Genomic DNA, 15,589 nt, shown 5'->3' with positions numbered 1-15,589 from the left:
GACCTCTCTGGGGAGCTCATTCCACAACCGGGGTGCCACAGCGGAGAAAGCCCTCCTAGTAGCCACCTGCCTCACTTCCTTTGGCAGGGGCGCACGGAGAATATATTTCTCATCAGCCTCTGTGTGATTTAAAAGTGTACCCTGGAGAACATTCCCAATATTCTCTGTGCCTTTACAAGGCTGATATTAGTTCTCAATTTCTTCTTCAAAACATTGTGCATGATTAGTCTGAATAAAAAGGCTTATGTTTATATGCTTCTGTACTCCAAAAAAGGTTTTAGGCTACACCATATCATACATCTCAATAACTGGGATACACAGCCATTATTTTTAATGTACTTTAACATGGGATGACCCCCAGGACACACTTACAAATAAGGAACTAGAGACATTTCTCCCAAAGTAGGTTTTGAGCCACCCCAAGGAAAACATCCACACCAGCAGGAGATTGTCCTCTATGAAATACCATAGCTCCACTTCCAGCCGAAAGCTTCATTTAGGCAAGATCCTGTCAGGCATGCTGCCTCATGCTAATAATTACCAGTATATGTGTAAATTCATAAGGAATTTGGGAGAGGGTGCACTCTGAACTAAGCTTTGTGCCACCCTAAATCAATCACCTGCACTTCCAGGAGAGTGCCCTCTATGGCACACGAGCATCATGGTTGGCCCAGTGCTTTAGTTTTGCATAAGACTCTGTAAAGTGTATTGTTGTTATGCCAATAAATGTACAAATGAATAATGTGTGTGTGGGTTTCCCCCAAAATTATATTTTTAACCACCCTAAAACATTCTACCACTGATAATCTCAATGCTTCTGATTTGCATGAGACAAAGGGCTCATCTACACCAAGCAGGATATTCCACTATGAAAGCGGTATATAAAAGGCAGGAGGCGCACTACTGCTTTATAGTGATATTGAGGTGCACTACTGCTTTATAGTGGTACTGAAGTGCACTGACAACTGTTGGGGCCCATGACACATTTACACCAAGCAGGATATAACACTATGAAAGTGGTCTGAAAGTGGTATATGGTATGTCAGTGGGCCCCAACAGTTGTCAGTGCACTTCAGTACCACTATAAAGCAGTAGTGTGGCTCCTGCCTTTTATATACCGCTTTCATAGTGGAATATCCTGCTTGGTGTAGATGAGCCCAATGTCTGCTGCTCATGCCTCTGGCCACTGGCCTAATTTGGCCTGCGGGGCACCTCAGTCTGGTCCAGGCAGCATCTTGGCAATTTACCTATGGGGATGTTATGTAGCTCATAGTTATGCATGGCTGACTGACAGATTGAAGGAAAGTAGGTGGAACCTGCTTGACAAAGAAAAGAAATTGCACAGCATTGGAAATAATGGATCAGGGCGTGAGGGTAGCTGCTGCATCTGTGCATTTTTGTTGCCTGTGAAATACCGTTGCAAGTGGACAGACAGCATCTAGGGTATTCAGTTCTGGCTGCCAAACTTTAAGGACATCGACACACTAGAACGAATACAGAGGAGGGGGCCAGAATGATGAAGGTTTGGAATCCAAGTCCTATAAGGAACTGTTGAAAGAGCTGGGTATGTTTAGCCTGGAGGAGGGCAGATTAAGGGGAGACATTATAGCAGTCTGCCAATATTTAATGGAGTGTCATATAGAAGATGAAGCAAAGCTGTTTCCTGTGACTTAGTTTTCACCAACTAAAGGGTGAAAATTGTGAGAAAGCACAATTCAGCCAAACATTAAGAGAAACCGCCTAACAGTGGGCAATATCAAATACTGCCACTATGCTCCAGCTGTTTCTGTTGAGCTTGCAAGATCCACCACTTATGCAACAGGAACTAGCGCTTCTGAAAGCAAGCCCTGAAATGAGTGGAAATCCTCATTTCCAGAAAGGAAATGTCAGCGTAACTCCTTTCTCCAAGCTCCACTGTATAGCTAGAGTGACCAGATACAAAAGTGGGCAGGACTCCTGCAGCTTTAACTGTTGTGATGAAGAAGGAATTTCACCAGGTGCTGCATGCATACAAATGGCACCTGCTGAAATTCCCTTTTCTATACAATTGTTAAAGATATGGGAGGAGCCCTGTCCTCCTTTTCATATTTTGTTCTGACTTTATACTGTTAGTTTTACCCTACCCAGTGCCTGTTTACCCTACCCTGTGCCTGTTTGCTTTCTCTTCCTCTCCTTATTGTTTTATTATGGTTTTATAGAATGTAAGCCTATGCGGCAGGGTCTTGCTATTTACTGTTTTACTCTGTACAGCACTATGTACATTGATGGTGCTATATAAATTAATAATAATAATAATAATAATAATAATAATAATAATAATAATAATATGGTCACCTTAAAGGAGATATAAAGTTGGGTGTAAACTGGTGGCACTGAATCCCAACACTCCAGGCAATCTCTCCTGGCAGTTTCATATATATGTTAAATGTACAATAAACTAATGTGAAACAGTGCCTCCAAATCCCATTTCAGCCATGCGGTCCAAAAAGAGACTGTAGGCAGTGGTTTTGAAAGCTGCCGAGAGGTCCTACAGAACCAACAGGGACATGCTCATAATGTTCAATTCTCGGCGTAGACAATCAAAGCAGATCCATTTCAACTAGGCCGGAAGCCAGATTGAAATGGATCTAGATAATCTACCTCATACAGAAACCTCTGTAGCTGAGTCACTACCATATGCTCCAACACCTTGCCCAAGAATGGAATACTGGAGACTGCCCGGAAATTATCCACTACGTGGGGTTCAGGGAGTGTTTTTTTTAAAAGACTAAGTCCTCATCGCTGCCCCTTTTAAGCATGATGGAATCACACCCCTTTGTAAAGAAACATTCATTGCTATCTTTACCCTTATTGTGGGGTGATGGTTTTCTGAATAGGTCCCAACATAAAAGGGCTGCCCCACTACAATGTAACAAATGGCTGGTTTACATAACCATTTTATGTGTACTTTTATTTTAATTTTATTGTACTTTCACAAGTGTAAGTTGCTTTTAATGCTCTGGAAAAGCAGCCTAGAAATATTCTGAATAAATGAGCGGGGCTTTAATGGCTTAGTTAGCTTGTTTGTTTAGGTAAAATAAAAATATCGAAATCTGTGATTTTGCCAGAATGCAATAAGCCAACATTTTGCCATGAGCTGAAGTATCAAGAAGACAAGCGCCGATTATAGTAATGAATGTCTAAGATACAATTTGGGCTTTCAAAATGGAAACGTTAAATACTATTGCTATGTTACTAAGCATCTTTACTTTCTAGAGTGTAAGTCCCATTTAAACTCAGAAACACTTACTTTAGCACAGGAATTTGCTCTGTATTCAGTTTATATTCAACTTCCTGTCAAATAAGCAAAATTACTGTTATTCTGTTTCCCCCCATCTTTTTGAAAGGAAAAGCAAGACAGATTAAAGTTTGTTAAGACACATTAATTGTCCCCCTAGGGAAAAAAAAGGGGCAAACTGTCGATAATTGGTTTTTTTCCTTGTTATGGTCAGAAGTCCTGAACTATGAACAATTAATGAACAGTACTATATAGGTGGCAAATCTTTCCGCTTGAACATTTTCTATACAAATGGGGAGCAAAGGTACTGAATGCAGGGGATGGGGTGGCACATATGGAGTTCCTCTCCTGAGTTTGGGGGAATTATAAGGGTTTGGGTGGGGAAGACGAGCAATTACCCTGATAACATGTTTTTGGAAGAGGAAAGGGGTGCTTATTTCCCCTAGAATTAGGAGTTTAAAGGAGGTGGTAAATACTTAGCGCAGAAGTGGGGGCAGGGAGGCAGGGGAAAAGCGTGGGTCGGCTTTCCGCCTGACTGACGGCGAAGCGCTGCAGCACCGTCGGTCGGTCGTTCCCCTCCGCTGAAGGGCGGCTACGGGGGCAGCGGCATCTCCGCCGAGAGGAGCCACCTTAAGGCGGGGAGGCGGGGGCGGCGCGGCCTGGAGGGAGCCGGGGGAGGCGGAGCGGAGGCTGGGGAGGAGCCGGGGCCTGCAGTAGAGCCGCAGCCCGGAGCACACGGACCCAGCATCAGCGGGAGGATAAGGAAGAGGCGCAGGGCCGGGGCCTGCACAGGGTCTGCCGCGCCGCGTCGCCCCCTCCCCGCGGCACCTCGCGGTGTTCCGGCGTCCTCCGGGACCGCCTCAAGCCCGGGGCGGCGGCGGCGGCGGCGGCGGAGGAGGAGGAGAAGAGTGCCCAGGCCCAGAAGCCGCCGCGGCCTCCAGTGGCAGCTGGGTCAGGAGGAGAGAGCGCCCCTCCCCCGCGCCCTCCCCCTTCGGCTCCCCCACCTGATCCCACGATTGCGCTACCCGGCCGGGGGGGAGATTCCCCCGTCCTGACACGGAGCCAGGGCTGATCTCGGAGGAGACCTCTAGTCCCCTATAGCGGCTGGGTCTTAAATTTAGCGGGGGGGGGGGGCTCCGTCCCTCCCTCTCTCGCTCCCTCTCTCGCTCGCTCCCTCCCCTTCTCGCTCGCTCGCTTCCCCGGCCAAGGACAGATACGCACAACTAGGCCTTGCCTGTTGTGTACTGCCACAACTTTTGTCTGCCCCCCCGCCCTTCCCCTAACCCGAGAGGTGTATCTAGAATTTAAAAGGCTACTTTATAAGAGCAGAGAGAGAAGCTGCGGCAGGGAGAGATTATAGCGGCCACCAGTCTAAAGGAAAGATCCCAAATGTTTCACTCTCAATTAAAGCCATCACCACCCCCCAGCTAAAATCACCCCATAACTTATTGGTGCTTACTGAGTAGCCTACAAGGAGACAAACTAATTCCCACTAGCTTGTCAGCTATAAATATTTCCTAAACCTATTTAACTAGGGGGTATTCTCCTTGTAGATAGGACTCCACTCTCTGTCACTTAGAGCGATTCTCTTCAAATATTAATTGTAAAAGAGAAGAAGAATAACTTCATTGGCAGCCCAAAAGTTTTTTTTGGGGGGGGGGGGAGAGATAACATCAAGTAGCTGTGAAAAGGGAGAAGACCAACAACAAAAATACTCCTTGGAGGGAAAAGATGCTTATTCACCAAACTGTCAGAAAGGGGGTGTATTAACTGAAGGGAACAGGGAGCGACGGAGTACAGAAAGAGAAAAGTTCCCATTACAGCTGGGGGGATGGGACAGGCGTGACATTACCTAAGTAACAGCCCAGCCAACAGGAAAGAAAGGAATAAACTTTTAGTTTTAAGAATTTGGAACCAGAAGCTCTCTTCCTCTTAGTATCATTGACAAGTCCCTCCCAAGGGAGGGGGGAGAAGAAGAAGAAGAAGAAACAGCAGCAGCAGCATGGGGCCTGTGTGTAGAGCGTGAAGGACAACATCTCTCCTAAAAAAAAAAAACATCCAAGAGAGAACCACTGCAGAAAATCTTACAGTGAGTGACAATATTACATCACATATCCCCCTTGTCTATTTTTCTCTTTTCTCTCCCCAACTGCATTCTCTCATATCATTTTTTTCTCTGTGTATGTTTTGCACCTTCATTGCTGGAATATGTTGCTATTTTAGATATGTTGCCTGCTTGTTTTTCCAGTGGCAGACTCTGTCCCCAAAGCAATTGTAACAGCCCTTTTCAGTTATCTTTCAGTACTGTGAATTTAGTCTTGGCTAGTATGTGCAGAAAGGGGAAAACTATTTTATTACCCAGGAGTCCATGGGGAAAGGATCACAGTAATTAAGAAGTTAATGGGCAGGGTGTGGAGTATATGTAATTAGTTACTTGGGAGGTATACTATTAATACAACTGTAGTTGGATGCTGTGATACTATACACACACAATACTTTGCATTGTGAACTCTGTGTGGGACTTAAATTTCAGGTGATCAACTACATGTTAACTTTTTGGACTGTGAATCATCTTGAATTTGGCATTTTACCCTCTTTCAAAGGGTAATGGATTTATTTATTTATTTATTTATTGCATTTTTATACCACTCAATAGCCAAAGCTCTATGGGCAGTTTACAAAATTTGAATCCTTGTTAATGGCATAGCGCATAGAATCCAGAGATTGTAGCTATTCTATTGATTAGTATTAAATAAATGGGTGTGAAATGTGACTATGCCATTGGATTGAGAATTCAATCTGCATTAAATAAAATTAATTGGATTGGGTGAAATTCAGTGCCAAGATTCATACCACAGCGGTGTCCTTGATTTGATCTTCTTACTTTATTGAAGAGTTGCAGACACATTTTGGTGCCATTATCCTGAGATGGGATTGTTAACTCTCAGGACATGGAACCTTTTTGACAATAGTGCATAGCACGTGACACATGGCATCTGCTTTTGGTAGGAAACTCATACCCAAGGGGCATGTCTAGATCAGCCCTATATCCCGGGGTAGTCTCTGGATCGTCCCTGTGCATCCAAATGGGATCTTGGGGACAACTGGGGACTTCCCCCGGGATATCAGGAATGGCAGTAAACCCGATTTTTTCACAGTCCCATTACCATCCATGTGGCCGCTGCTCCCAGGTGGTCCTTTCCCCCACCCCATGAGTAGCGGGGCACTTGAAATGGGCACGGAGCTGCACAGTGGCAGTCTGTGCCCATCAGGGAGGGGAGTGGGGTCCTCTCCTGGATGTCATGCGGCCATCAAGATGCCCAGGGAGGATCATGGAAGCTGGTAAGCCTGTGATCCTCCTCCCTCCCTCTACATCATATGGTGTAGACATGCCCAAGCACTGACCACTTCAGATAGTGTTTTATAGATGCTATTGTCAGCAGTCACTTTGAGGAAAGAACACATCCTAACTTGAAGTATACTTTTGATACATGACTCAAATCCTGTTGCGACAAAGAGAGTTACAAAGAAATCAAAAGAGCTCTTCCCTCAGTTATGGCCAGCTAAGTCTGCTATTGACAAATGACTGGGTATAGAGTATTATCAGAAAAGGCATCAACAGGAAGAGTTAGGCATGTAATTAATGAAAAGTCAAAACTATCTTGTCATTTACAATTAATTGCCCACTCCTGGCAATTGAGTTATCATTAGGTTAATAAATAAGGAGCATTTTGATAAACTAAAAAAGTGACTCCACTTAATACAGCAGCAGATGTTAGAAAAATGGTTATTATATTTATTTCCTGTTATTATAAAAAATCGGTCCAGATAACAAAAACATGTTAAAAGGGGGAATGCCTTCTGCAACATCCGTATGTCATCTAAAAACAAAGAAAGTGTGCTCCCCCCCACACCTTTAGAACCATTGGTTTTTCTCACATGTACAGATTTAGGCTGCAATTGAATACATTCCTGGGAATAAGTCTCATTGAGTTTATTGGGGCTTATTTTCTGAGTAGAGGACTGACCTGTTAATCAAATCAAAGTTAACTGACTAAGTTAACTGGATGACAGTAGTACATTTTTGTTTAAACTTCATGTTGTATTCTGGTTGGCAAGGTAGATTTTTCTGGAGAACTCAAACTTGCAATATATTGTCTATGATTTTCTGGGAACTAACTAAAACAAGAATTTGTCTATTGCAAAATTGGCATGGGGAATTAACATCTCCTGCCTTTATGATTAACTTGCACTCCTACACCCCAGTTATAACTTGACTTTTTTTCTAGTGATGTTTCTTAATGGATATAAGATAGTAACAAACTTGAGCTGAACTTCAGTTTTATAAGAAAGAGAAATTGCCCACCACAAGTGGATTACAAAGTATTTTTGCTGGTGGAATATATTTTGCTGGTGGAATATATTTTGCTGGTGGGGGACTGTATATTCCATTTCTCCTCTCCAACCCCTCCCTCCCAAAGCATGAATTGGTTTAGTTTCTTGAGTGTGCCAAGACTGATATCTGAGTTGAGCAGAAGACTTGCAAGATGAATACTTGTGTTGAGCTGAAGAGTCATTGATGGTTCTTATTTGTTAAATGCTACAATGTATGTTCATAAAATTCTGACATTTCATTCAGAAGAACTTGACAGTAGAAAGGTAGTTATGCAAGAACTGAGAGATTCTGAAATTCAGAGAAAGGAAGATCAAAGCAGATGGTTATATCTTACTTTATATTTGTAGGGATTGTTTGTTTGAGGGTGATGGTTGCCTGCATTTTTAGTGGAATGGTTCAGTTGTTACGCGGGAATGTAAATGAAAGGTGGGAATAGGGATGGAAAGAAGAAGTTAACACTATTTCATCCTGTACTTGCTCATAACTGCTTTTATCCAATAATTTGAAAATCAGCCTTTTTGTCAAAATGACAGGTTATAGATTTAAGAAAACAAATTTAAAATTCTCTAGATTGATCTCCTTGTGACTTCAGAATAAGCTATCTTAACTCATCTGGCATCTCCTACATAGTGCTGTTAACTCACAAGTTAATGATGATTACCAAGAATTTTGAATGTTATCTGCACAACCCTATGCATGTTTACTCAAAAGTAGGTCCCATTGTGTTCAATGGGACTTCCTCATTAGTAAGTTTGTTAGGATTGCAACCTAAGAGTCTAACATGGTTTATGATTTATGATTTATAGACATAGAGGAAATTGCACTAGCAACAATGAAAGATCAGTGGAGATTATACTAATTCTTTGTATTTTTCTTTAAATATACATTTTTAGTTAATGTGTTTTAAGCAGAGAAATCATACTATATGGAACTAGAAATAATTTGAAGAATCTGAATATTAATATTTTAGAACCTGGTTGTGATAACTTCTATTTCTTGTGAAAACAACTTAGCATTATATAGGGGAATATTTAACAACAATAAAGGGAAGTGTTTGACAGTAATTTTGTCTAGTTCATTAAATTGATATGCCCTTTAGGGCTGTGGCCTTCCTGCCTTCTGCTAAGAGGGCTTGGTAACAATAATTTCATCTTTAACTAGAGCTTGCTAGAAACTGATATTAAAGCTCAGCTATAGAACATATGGCTGAATATTTATCATTACACAAATTTTTATACTTCTTTCCAATAAAATTATCAAAGCAGTTAACATAATAACAATATAACAGTAAAACACAATAAATTAATCAATGCTCATCAGTAAAACTATAACTACACCGGCTGGGTCACTCCTCAGGAAAAGCCTGCTTAAAGAGATGGGCCTGAGCAGGCATCTAAAAACCAAAACTCTAGATGCCCCTCTAATGTCAATGGGGAACATGTTCCAGAGGTTGGATGCTACAACATTAAATGCTCTAAGGGGAACTACTGGGATTACTCTGAGGTGAACCTCAGGAGCCTGTAACTCCCTCGGGAGTGCTCCTTCTGAGGACCACAAACATTGGGCAGTGACATAAGGGGTGAGGCAGTCCCTAATAATAAATAAAAGTATCTTTGGGCATGTGCAGAGTGCCTTCCCGTCACTCAGCCAAAATAAAAGCTGCTACATACCACAAATTAGGGGCTTTGAGGTCAGATGCCCCTGCCTCCAAGCAGGCTTGAGTTCTGGCACTTCGTATTTCAGAAGTAAACAGCTGTCTGTGGTGTCAGCTTTAGGCTCAAGGTGATGGGGAAAATGTTGATGGTGATGTAAGCTTGGGTCTGCCTGAAGAGCAGGAGTTGGAACATATGTTAGTGTGGAGGGCAACCCCTTCCCATATATGTATTTGTTGAATATTTTAACTTGGCCTGAAATTTGTTATGTAGGTGAGAACTGAACAAAACTGCCATTGGTTCTGAGTGTGATTGGCATTCTGCATGCCTGTGCAGAAGACCCTTATTATCCCCTGAGAATCTTGGGGATTCCTGGCTGGAAAATCTACAAATGTGCAGGAAGCCCTTTCTACTGCTCTCTGGTATGATATTGTGGCCTTTATTTTAGGGTACCCACAGGAAGGGCAGTTTATGATAAAAGGTTTATGGGTTGTAATCCATAAAGAGGTGGGTAGAGATTTGAAGGTAGCTACTATTCACAGTTAATTAGGCTTGCTAACTTTTCATTTCAGAAAATTTATTCCCTTGGCATGGGGAAGGGGTGAAGACAGGACAGAAGCAGGCAGATCAGGTGTGAGGTCTGGTAGTGTCTGAGTGTTATTGGTTTTTCAGACTTTGGTAGTGGCTATATAAGTGCTTACTAGTTGGGCTGGCAAAATACTGGCTGGTTGGTTACTCACTGCAAACAAATTGGAACCTCTTTTATACTGTGGTAAACAATACACTCCTCCTACCACCATACCTTCAGGTAGAGCCCTGTGTGTGCTGTAGGTTGGCCTACCTGAACCTGGGGCCTCCAGATGTTGTAGACTTCAACTCTGATTAGCTCCAGCAGTCAGGAATGCTGTAGTCCAAAATGTCTGGAAGTCACTAGGTTGGGAAGGCTGCTATAATTAAACACAATCTAGAATATAGTTGTGTTCTAAAATGAAGGCTTTCACCGTAGATTTTCCTATAACCCCTTAATCTTGAGATAACTTTTGAAAACTGACTATTGTAAGTGCTTGAGTTTGGGTCTGCTCTGAAACAATAATTTTAAAGGAGAAATTCCCACTCATCTCCTTCTTATGTTTAAACTTGTCAATCTTTTTATTTCAGAGTAAAAGTTCATAATATTAATAGTTTTTGAAATGAGTGTTTTACTAGTAGAATTTGCTTAATGAGGGATTTTTTTTCTACGGTTGCAAACATGTGTTTCTCCTTGCAGTCATCACTGGCTGAAACGAGATATGATACGTAGTTTTGTGTATCTTTCATGTAGATTATTTGTAACTTCTTTTTAAAACTAAAACTGCCTTGGGAAACTGAGAATTTAAGGGGAAGAATGAGAGTGCGGGCTGCTTAAACTTTCCCCTTTTGTCATTTTTCCACTCAAAATTGTCCCCTCTCAAACTCTGATTTCCCTTGCAAGTAGAAAAGCAGCCTAAGGGAATATTTTAAGTGTGAAAATACCTGGAGGAGAAATGATTATGCCGTCCTCTCTGTCAGAACTACTCTGTTTAAACAGAGCTTCTCAAGACAGCTTTTGGTTTTAAATAAATAGGGGAAAGCTGCAAGCATCTATGTGTAACACCTCTGCGTAACATCTAGTTTTTCCCACAGTCTTCAGATTCAGTCTGAATTTGTCTATGATGAAGTTGCACAATGTGTGTGCAAAACTCTATGGCATATTAAAAATGAAGTGTCACTGTGAAATGAGTTCAGTATGTAGGAGGATGGTTGGCTATGCCACTCATTTTAGTATCTCAGTGACTAAAGCTGAACATTTTATAGTTCAGATAGATTCCCTGTGGGGCATCCCTAATTTTGCAAAAATGCAAATACTGTGCCATAGGCCCATGTCGTTGTTGATTTGCAGGGGTTTTCCCAGGCTGAATTGTTCTTAGTATCTTCTTGCTCCCTCTCGCTTCATGACATGTGGTGGTTCTCCAACAGAAGAAAATTCTGTCCTTATCCACGTTGCAGTTTTTAGTTTTGGTGTTGGATCCCCTGGTACAGTGCTTCTTAACTGTCTATTGCATCAAGTTCAAATTCCTTGCCTGGACCTTTGAGGTTTCTTACTTTCTTGCCTCCATCAATTGTGTGCTTTTCTTGGCCCCTTTTTTCTCTCTTCGTCACGGTTCTCTTTCTTGGTGTCTACTTGCGGCATTCCTCAGTGCTGCTCCATTCTGGGATAGTCTTTCTGATTCCATTGACTAATTCTTCCTCCTCCTTCCCACTATCCACTTTTCCAAAGACTGTATAGATTTTTGTATCTTCTTCTAGGCTGTGCTCATGTTTGACGCTCTAGCCTGCTTTATTTTTATAACTCTTTTGCTTCTAGTTCTGAAGGTTAGCAAATGAGTGCTAAAGGTTTGAAATGAGTGCTGAAAACAAGCCTCCTCTCCACTGCACACCCTGCTGCTTCAACTCAAAAAAGCCAATTCTAATGGATTTAAATAGTTCAGTCACTCAGCACTGAAAGGGTGACAAGGTCCAGAGCAGTAGTCATGTTAGTCTATTACAGCAAACACAAAGCAGCATCTGATGATATGGGCTTTAGTCCACAAACATTTATGCTACAATAAATATGTTGGTCTTTAAGCTACTCGGTTGCCCTTTTATATCAGAACAGAAATGTATGGCAGGTTTGTGCCTGTTATGTCTCAGATGCCCTGTGCTTTTTAGGATATGGGATAGCTTCTTAGAGTTCGAACCTGATCGTGAGGAAAGGAAAATACTAATTGGTTCTAAAGGAAGCATGTTTAAAGACAGATAATAATGAGTTAATGCAGAGTTAGGGCTACACTACTCAGTTTAATATTTAAAATAGATATATTGTGCTGGATCCAGACCAAGGTAGCTATGATTAACTTAAGTCTCATTGATTTCATTCAGATTAAAACATGACTAACTTAGGCCTCATCTACACCTTGAGGCCTTCCAGGATGGGGTGGGGGGAGGATCCTGGGCTTACCTGCTTCCGGGATTGTCCCCCTTCTTCTCTTTGGTGAAGGATGTCTTTGGGAGACATAAGCATAATGGGTGACCTTGAGTTGCAGTGGCCTGGGGAGGGGGCATGTTAAGGGAAGAATGGTTATCTTTACAGTAATATCAGGAGAAAGAGGAAGAATAATGGCAGAGTTTCAGAGGAAGGGAAGCACACAGAACTTTGCTTCAGGTTGGGACATGGGAACGCACAATGGGCTCAGTCTGCCTTGGCTTTTACCAGCAACTGGACAAGAATTTTGGCTTGATCTGTAGGGGCTGCCGCCACCCTCACATAGGTTGATTTGTCCACTGTCTTTGGACATAGATGATGATTTCGGGCTAGGCCATTATTATGAACCCCTGAGCCTTGCATAGTGCAGAATGCAGTTTAAAAATAGAGCTTGGAATGGAGGACTGTGAAGCAAAGCCTCTCCTAGGCCCCTAGCTAGATCCAGGAAAATAACAAAAACAAATAGAGGCAAGAAAGTGAAGGGAAGGAGGCAAGGGCGAGAAGCTTGCTAAGTGTTGGAGGCACCTGGCTCATGACACAAAATCTTGGCACAATGCTTTTTTCTTCTTAGCTTGGCCACACAAGGATTAAACCCCAGAGTTGTGAGCCAACGGTTCTTAACAGCTGTACTGCATTCTCCAACGGAGAAACCTGGACTCCCTGGGTCCTGAGATACGATCAGTGGCCTCAATATTGCACATACATACACATGCCTTCCAGGCATGGCCCCAGGCAGGGGATCAAACTCCCAGTGGATTTGGGTTGTGCCGCTGAAATAAGTGTGGACCAAAAACAGCAATCGGTGCTTCACAGGGCGTGAAGTTCTATCTGGGTGCACAAGGCAACAAGGTGGTGCAGGCAAAAAGGAAGCTCTAGGCTGGGCAATGTAGGGTTGGGTCCTCCTGAGAGAAGGGAACAGATAATGAGAAATGGGCAGCCTGCCAGGAGAATCCTGTGAGACTCTTAGCATGCACTAGGTTCTGCAAAGAAAGGTCCCAAGAATCTTCAGAGCAGTGATGTGGGCTGGTAATAATGAATGGATGCCAATTGTAAATACAATATTATGCTATGTTGGCAGTTTCAAAGTTGTAATTCACGTTTTTCAAGTAATTATCCCTAACAAGTATGACATATGTCACTAAAGAACTTCTATGTCTCAATGTCAAATGGAAGTAATAAGTAGTGACAGTGAAACTGAAGGAGCCCCAATGACTTCAGTGGAAGAGAGTTGAACTCTGTTGAAATAGATGAGTGGTTGTCAGCATATCATGTACAGTTTTTTTGGTTGCTAAAATTAATTAGTGCAGCCTTCCCCAACCTGGTGCTCTCCACTGAAGGATGCTGGGAGTTGTAGTCCCACACATCTGGAGGGCACCAGGTTGGGAAGGCTTAATTAATGTGTCAACAGTTTTCAGTTTTACTTGTACTTAGTAAACATGTTTTCTAATGCAAATTTATTTATTTATGAATTTGACTCTATTCAAATTAACCTAACTTTCATCGGAGAATTTTCCAATTCATTATTGCTCTAGAGTGTACCCAGGGTGGTCTAGAGTGCTTAAAGAATAAGAACATAAGAAGGCCAGACCAAAGGCCTATCTAATCCAGCATTCTGTTCTTACAGTGGACTATCCTGCCAAGGCTTCAAATTGGCCAAATTAAGCTATCCTCTTGGGTTGCTTGCCAAGTGGTAACTTGGAAATCAGGAATGCATTTGCGTTGATCTGGAATTCCCAAGCTTTGGATACTGTTAGAGAACAGCTCTTTTTAACTTAGTTAGGGTGGAGGACATGTGGGTCATGAACTTCAATTATAATAAAGCTGGGTAGACTGTGAACTGCCCAGAGAGCTTCGGCTATTGTGTGGTACAAAAATTGCAATGAATAAATAAATAAATACTACCATATGCATCCCTTTGCTTTTGGCTGCCTTAGATCCCTTGGTCATGCAGACTTTCCAGAACAAAAGGCATATTACATTAGCTAAAGTGTGGTGGTAATGCTAACAACAACAGGAAAAATGCAAAACACACATGTCATGTAACAGGGAGTGGGAATTGTGAGTAGTACATTGGAGAATAAACCCTGTGTCCCCACCCCCTTTTAAGGCAAAGCATCTTGTATTGTATTTTAGAGAAAACAAATTAAAATACCAGTTCCACCTAAACACGGTGTCCAAGTAGCATGACATGATGTATGACATGCTTGAAAGAAAGGCTATGATAGGAGATCAAATAAGGGGACAGGATAAAGATAGTAAGAAGCCCATGCAAGCTAAAGAGAATTAGAAATGTGAAGGCCCGGAAAAAAAGAGAAAAATTCAGGGAAAAACTAGTTTTTTCCCCATTTTTTTCCAAAGCCTTTTTTGTTTTTTTCCTGAAAAATTGGGAAAATTGAAAAAAATGAAGGAAAAACAAATTACGGTATGTTTTATTTTAGCATGATGAATAAAATGTTTAAGACAAGGTGTTCAGATATTTACTTCTCCAAATGATTTCTAAAAACTATGTACAGTATCAGATTATTACAATTTCTGTGCACCAAGGACAAGCAAGTCCTGGGTTGCAAACTGAGACTACATCTCTCAAATGCAAGAGAAGGATGCATTTCTGCCTCTAGGGGGCAGCACTGCCACTGAAGCAGAGCCTGAAACTGATAGTGATGGCTATAGCTCAGAAAATGAGTCTGATTAAATTTCATGCATATTCATTGAATCTTGGTGTGTCCCCCCCCCTTTTTTTTTTCTCAGTTCTTTTTTATGGGAATGGGGACTTTATGTCTGCTTGATGACACTGTGGAGGACTTGTGGAGACGTAAATAATTTTCTTTGTTACTAATATTGATGGTTTCCTCTGTTGTTGTTTGAAATTATTTTTTGCCTGCTCATAAACTGGCAAAACCAAAGAGGTTCCTTACAGTTCAGGTGCTCCTAACAGTTCAGGAACTTGTAGCTCCATTTTTTACCAAAAAGGTAAAAAATAAATAAATAAAGTAAATTCAACTTATTTTATTTATTTTTTTATTTATTTATTACATTTCTATACCGCCCAATAGCCGGAGCTCTCTGGGTGGTTCACAAAAATTAAAAACATTCAAAGTATAAAACAACAGTATAAAACCATAATATAAAATACAATATTATAAAATACAACTTGTAATAATTGTTTGAATACACTGTACTTTTAATATACCAAATGTAATAATTTTATGCCAAACCAACATGGA

The 15,589-nt window shown here is 41.7% G+C and overlaps 1 protein-coding gene across 2 annotated transcripts in view; it reads left to right on the top strand.

Moving 5' to 3' along the window:
• The first annotated feature begins 4,015 nt into the window (after nt 1-4,015).
• The window catches only part of FOXJ2 (forkhead box J2), a 46,027-nt gene continuing 34,453 nt past the window's right edge, over nt 4,016-15,589 (top strand). For both annotated transcript variants that reach the window (XM_063135737.1, XM_063135736.1), the window contains exon 1: nt 4,016-5,366. The gene's annotated coding sequence lies outside the window, so the exon portion shown is untranslated. The remainder of the gene's footprint in view (nt 5,367-15,589) is intronic.

This window comes from Elgaria multicarinata, chromosome 10 (assembly GCF_023053635.1).
Source record: "Elgaria multicarinata webbii isolate HBS135686 ecotype San Diego chromosome 10, rElgMul1.1.pri, whole genome shotgun sequence".
NCBI lineage: Eukaryota > Metazoa > Chordata > Lepidosauria > Squamata > Anguidae > Elgaria > Elgaria multicarinata.
This window is presented reverse-complemented; position numbering and strand designations above follow the sequence as displayed.